This window comes from Chiloscyllium plagiosum, unplaced genomic scaffold, assembly GCF_037043375.1.
Source record: "Chiloscyllium plagiosum isolate Xiang-an unplaced genomic scaffold, Cpla_swu_hap1 HiC_scaffold_28, whole genome shotgun sequence".
Lineage (NCBI taxonomy): Eukaryota > Metazoa > Chordata > Chondrichthyes > Orectolobiformes > Hemiscylliidae > Chiloscyllium > Chiloscyllium plagiosum.
In genome coordinates, this window is record NW_028270166.1 from 51,080,694 (window position 1) to 51,087,272 (window position 6,579).

The following is a 6,579-nucleotide window of genomic DNA, read 5'->3' on the forward strand; positions in this document are numbered from 1 at the left end:
CATCTGCAGTTCTTGTTTTACCTAGTTGAATCTTATATCTCAACTTGAGGATTGGTGCTGGGTCCACTAATTTGCTTTACTTAATATAAATGATTTTGGCTGTGACTGAGGTATAGTTACTAAGCTTGTAGATAACACAAGTTTAGAGATGTAGTGGACAACAAAGCAAGTTACCTCTGATTATAGTGGCCCATCTGATCAAGATCCTGTTGGGCTGGGGAGTGGCAGATGGAGTTGCATTCAGATAAATGAGGTGCTGCATTTTGGGAAAGCAAATCTCTGCAGGACTTATACACTTAATGGTAAGGTCCTGGGGAGTGTTGCTGAACAAAGACCTTGGCGTGCAGGTTCATCACTCCTTGACAGTGGAGTCTCAGGTAGACAGGATAGTGAAGGTGTTTGGTATGCTATCCTTTATTGGTCACTGTATTGAGTACAGGATTTGGGGGGGGGGGGGGTGTCATCCTGTGACTGTACAGGACATTGGTTAGGCCACTGTTGGAATATTGTGTGCAATTCTGGTCTCCATCCTATTGGAAGGATGTGAAACTTGAGGGTTCAGAAAATACTTAGACTGTTGCCAGGATTGGAGGGTTTGAGCTGCAGGTGGAGGCTGTTTTCCCTGAGCATTGGTGGCTGAGGGGTGACCTTGAAGTCTATAAAATAGGATGGGCATGGATAAGAGACTAGTCTTTTCTGTGGGGTTGGAGTCCAGAACCAGAAGGCATAGGTTTAGTGAGTGGGGAAGGATGAGACCTACAGGGCAACATCTTTACACAAGGTGGTAAATGTATGGAATGAGCTGCCAGAGGATGTGGTGGAGGCTGGTTCAATTGCAACCTTTTAAAGGAATCTATATGGCTATATGAATAGGAAGGGTCTGGAGGGATATGGGTTGGCTGCTGGCAGGTGGGACGAGATTGGTTTGGGATATCTTGTCAGCATGTTCAAATTGGACTGAAGGGTCTGTTTGTGCCGTACATCTGACTCCACATGGTGTGCCATGCCCAGTTGTGTACAATGTTTCATTTTAGACTTGCTGTGCTGTATGACTCACTGACCCTTCAGCCCAACTTGTACAACCTGACATTGCAATCTGGCCTGTATCCCTCTAAACCCTTTCATCATGCTGCCATTCGGATGGCAGTTAAATGTTGTGGAGGTGGGTACAGCTATTACTTCCCCTCGAGCTTGCACAATGCCCTCTGCATGAGAAAACTACCTCCAGTCCCTTTTTAAGCCTTTGCCCTCTGCTTAGACCTAGTCCCTCTAGTTTTGGACGCCAACCTTGACTAATCACCTTATTGATGCCCCTCTGACTTTATAAAAGGTAAAGTCTCCCTCTTTTTGATGTAACAAGGTTTAGAAGAGATTCTGAAAGGTTTGAAGACTGACTAATCCTTCCTACAGAAGAATGACCAGAATTGTATGCATGTTCCAAAAGTAGCTTCACCAATCCTATACAGTCAAACATTGCATCCTAACTCCCTACTCAGTTGTCTGAAGGCAAGCCTACCAAATGCCACCCTGTCTACCTGTGATGCATTTCAAGGAACGGTGTACCTGCATCCTAGGTCTGTTTGACAATACTCTACTGCTTACTGTGCAAGTCCTGCCCTCATTTGCCTTGCAAAAATGCAGCATCATGCTTTATTAAATTAAACATCACTTCTCTATCCTTGGTCAATGAGATCAAGGTTCTGTTGTATTGAGGGGAATCTTCACTGTCCATGGCACTCTTCTGGTGTTAAACCCAAGTCTCATATATGCATGTCTGGATTAATTATATCAATGACAAAAAGCAGTGGACCCTGCACTGATCACCACCTTGTCTGAAAAACATACCCTGTCTTTACTTTCAAGCCAATTTAGTATCCAATTGGCTAGCTGCACTGGATCCCATGTAATCTAACTTTGCTAACCAGTCTATCATGCAGAATCTAGCTGATTCTTTGCTGAGGCTGCACAGACAACATTTGCCACTCTTTAATCTTTGCCACCTCTTCAAAAAAAACTTGGTCAACATGACTGAAATTTTCACTATCCCCAATAGTCATTCTTTCCAGATATGTAAATTTTATCACATAGAATCCCCTTTAACATATTGCTGTCCTGTTTGGCTCAGTTCAGATTCCCTTTCTCTGACCCTGATTTCCCTTCTGTCTAGTTCCTAACTAGTTTGGTTTTACCAACACTGTTACTGTAGAGCCTGTACACTGACCTTTCTACAGTCCAATAAGGATTTTTATTCAGTGAGACTACCAGCTTTAATTCGAACAGATTTATTCTCCTGACTTGCATTGTATTTCACTGCAGTGTGCACAGCAGATGGCCAGTTCATTGTAGCAATCACCAGGAACCTGACCCGTCCTGCCCTCAACCTGTCCTCTCTGTCCGTGAAAGATGGACATGAAGCTGAGTGCAGGCCTAAGCTCATCACAGCGGAACTTGTAGCCTTCCACTTCCCAATTACCTCTTGTGGCTCGACCCAGCGGGTGAGTATTGGAGGCTCCAGCATTCTGTCCCTCTGAACGGGCCAGCTCCCTATTAAACAGTGTCTTCCCTTGCAGGAGGAGAATGGGAGCTTTGTGTATGAAACGGATGTCTTGGGGAAGAGGATGATTCAGACGGGGCCACTGGGCTCAATAACCCGGGACAGCACCTTCAGGTGAGAGGGCAGTGGGATTTGTTGGTATGGAGAGGGAAGTGTTACTGACTGCAACTCCACCACCTATTTCTGTCTCGACAGCCTGCACATCCAGTGCAAGTACAAGGGGGAGCATGAGGCAGGCTTACAAATCAATGTCTCCGTTTACACCCTCCCTCCACCACTAGCTGCTTCTGAAGATGGGATCCTGAGGCTGGAGCTGCGAATAGCAACAGGTAGTGCTGCCCTGGTAATAGGAGCACTGGGAATTGTATCCCTTCAGGGGAGTGACTGTTTTGGTTTGTTCTCCTTCTTTTATTTTTGTCTGTTAGATGGCAGCTACAGCTGGTGGTACAGGGACAGTGACTACCCCATTCAGAGAATCCTTCAGGAGTCGGTGTTTGTTGAGGTTCATGTGAAGAATCGCACTGACCCAATGATAGTCCTGAGATTGCGTGACTGCTGGGCAACTCCTGTGCCAGCCCCTGACCATGAGGTGCAGTGGAGTCTCCTGGTGGATGGGTAAGTAAATGGATAGGGTAATGCCTTTAGTTCATCAGACCATGATCAGCTGTTCCTGCCATGATTAATGGATAAATGTTTCCATGGCCTTGGATCAATTGCTTTGAATTTGTTTGACTCCATCTCTAGGTTCTCAATCTAACCTCATATCAGCCCACCTGATTGTTGTTGAAATACTGAACTCCATTAACTTCCCACTGCAAACTAGTACAGGTGATCTTCCACAGATGTACACAACTCAACATGCTGTTTTCTCCTGTAATAAGTCCAATACAATAAGTGCTAGAGAAACACAGGATTTCTGGTTAGATGCTATGTAGTCCTTGTATTAATCCACTTTGTCCATGTTATACCCACTTTTCTGTGAACAGATGCCTCTCCTCTTCAGATCAAGTAGTAACTATATACCACAGCCTCAAATGGCCCTGTTTAACCTGTTAACATGGCTAAACCTGCACTAAGGACAAGTTGAAATAATTGATAAGATCCAAATGATCTTTCCAACTGAAGTGTGCATCAGGGCATGTGTTTTGACAATACCACCGTTAGACCAATTCTAATTAAGCTATCAAGTTAGAACCTGTTTGTAGTGAGTCTACAATATGTTGTTTTCTTTAACCTAGAAGAACCAACTGGGTTGGAGCAAGGGTGAACAGGGAAAAATCTCCAACTTTCACTCTAGCCTTGATGACTGCTGCCATAAATGGCCAAGGTATTATTGCAGTGGATCAATCACTCCTGTCAGTGACTACACCATCCTGTTTCAGGTGTCCCTATGAAGGTGATGACTATCTGACCCTCCTACACCCAGTAGGTGTCTCTTCTGGCCTGCAGTTCCCAACCCATCACAAGCGGTTTGAAGTGAAGACATTTGTTTTCTTGGATGGAGTGTCTGAGCAGCCCCTCTCTGGACAGGTAAGCAAATGGAAGGAATGAGGCCAAGCTCATGAAATCCTTTTGCTGTGTCTCTGTACTACAACCTGGGCTACTGATCTGCAGGAAGCTCCCCTCACACATCTCCTTCTTTCTAGGTTTACTTGCACTGCAGTGCTGAGGTTTGCTCTCCCTCTGCTCAGGATGACTGTACACCCAGATGTGGTCCAAGTAAGTTCCTCTTTTGTGGGAGGCAAAGGGTATTTAAATCTCTCAAATGTAATGAGCCATATGAATAAAGGAGAATTGGCAGATGTCATGTTTACTGAAGCATTTAAAAGTTACAAAACAACTTCCCAGTGCAGAAGTATAACATGAAGTAAGGGGGTTAGCTCTCTTCTGAAACAGAAGGCATGAATTGGTCATCTGAGCTAGCACAAAGTGAATGTTGGGATTCAGTTCGTTAAGTCCTTTTGGCTCCACTTCATGTGAATGTGCAATAGCTAAATTTTGACTGCAGAGATGGGTAGAGGTTTGAAAAGAGAAATAGATGGTAATGTCACTGACCTAGCAATACACCACTCCCAGGGAAATATTCTGGGGATCTGAGTCAAATCTTTCCCCCCCTCCCCTGTAGGTAACTTGAATTCCAGAAGTCTCTCGATTTAAAGCTAGTTAAATGGTGACCGTGTAACTGATGTCAGCCTTTTCAAAAACTTCCTTTCAGGAAGTCTTCTGTCCTTACTGGGTCTGACCTTCATTTGACTACTCCAGAGCCACTGCCAAGTGGCTGGATTTTAATTGCCCTCCAGATGGGTCAGAATTTTGGCTGGACCAGTTAAAGGCACGTAACATCAAGTGGGCAAGAGTTTTTGTAGCTCAAACAATGAGCTTTTCCACTTTAGCAGGAAGACAAGAACAGTATTGAGGGGAAATAACAGCAGTAAAAGACTCTCTCCATATATGGATCATAGTTTGTTCCCAAATGACTGCTGCACCAGGAGGCTTCCCAACAGTTCCTTCAAGCACCAGTGAGATGACATTCTAAACTACAGTCTGGGTCAATGCCTTTCTCAATACTCACATACAAACCTTCTGAATGGGTTTCTATTGACTGCTGGAATGATGGGTGATCATAGTGGTGCTGAGGGGGAGGGGTCAGATAAGGTGACTGCTGAAGGATGACCTCTGGTTAGAGCTAGGCTCACTCTATCAATAAGTGATCCACTGGAGATTCAGGCCCCCTTGGTTAAACTGTTGCAATTCAATAGCAGGCCCACTAAGGCAGACTTTAGGCATGATTGATAGATTGAGGGGTAGACAATGCTTTGCAGCAGTTCAAGAAGGTTGCTCACCATCTTTGGGCAACTAGGGATTGACAATAAATGAGCATTAATGGCTGGGCCATGTCCCACAAGTGAATGGAGTCAAGAACCCAATCTGATCTACCACCAAATGGTAGAATAGGTTGAGGGGCTGAATATCCTCCTGGTCACACTGACTTGAAGCCATCTGCTTCAGATTTGGAGTAACTTGCTTGTTGAAGGAATTTCTGCTGGCCTGTCTGAGGCTTGATCCCTCTTGTACAGACAGTGAAAGGGGTTTTTGTCAATAGGAACTGAATCCATGTCTGAAGCACTAACTTGTCCCCCTCAATGCCAATAAGAAAACAGGCCTGGATTTAATGGTAACAGAATCATGGCCCTTCTCTGAAGAACCAGAGATATAACAATCCACAGCAAGAACTTGCTCAACTGTATGTGAGGGAATAGTTGTTTTGAGCCAGCATTGGGAATGCTTGCTTTGATTGCTTGTCACAAACCTCCAGGTGAGACCAACAGCAATATTGAGCTTCCTTCCTGGCACTTCCCATTCCCAAATAAACCACTGTTAACAATAACGGAGTATACTTTTCACTGACCAGTGAAATATAGTTGCATAAAAGGGGTTCTTTCCAACTTCAATGGTTTGAATCATCAGTGTCCAGTGCAGCCTGAGTGAAAGCAGTGACTACCAAGTATGAGGGTTTCCGTTTTCACTAAAACATCAGATTGTGGGGGGGTTAGATAAGCATTTGCTAACTGCTACCTGTTGCTGAGCAGGATGAAGTACAGATGGTTCTCCACATAGTAAACACTTCTGATCTTAGAGCAAGCTCTCAACTAACTCCCCTAGCTTGGAGTCAGAACTGTCTAATCTTTGTCTCCAACAGGGCAGCGCAGGAGTACCCATCCCCATGAGGGGACAGTGGTGAGTGCACCTGGCCCAATCTTCCTGGGAGGGAGCGGTTACACTGCAAAGAAACAACTTGAAGCAAATGGTGAGTGAAGCCTCTGCAATAGGTCACCTGTGACCTCCAAAAGAAACCATCCTCTGATCTCTCCTTTTCTCACTCCATAGATGTTGCTGGGACCCCTTGGGTTCTGCATGGAGCAGCTATTGGCCTCCTGATGGTGTCTCTATCCCTGCTGGTAGTGATGGTTGCAGTGTACATGAAGAGAGCAGGAGCTGCTGCTGTTTCTCCATGTGAATTGTAA

The 6,579-nt window shown here is 44.9% G+C and overlaps 1 long non-coding RNA gene across 1 annotated transcript; it reads left to right on the forward strand.

Annotated features, from left to right (window-relative positions):
* Positions 1-4,200: 4,200 nt before the first annotated feature.
* LOC122565532 (uncharacterized) lies at positions 4,201-6,579 on the forward strand. Its single transcript, XR_015751930.1, has 3 exons — positions 4,201-4,273; positions 6,255-6,362; positions 6,443-6,579. It is a non-coding gene; the product is annotated as an uncharacterized LOC122565532 (long non-coding RNA).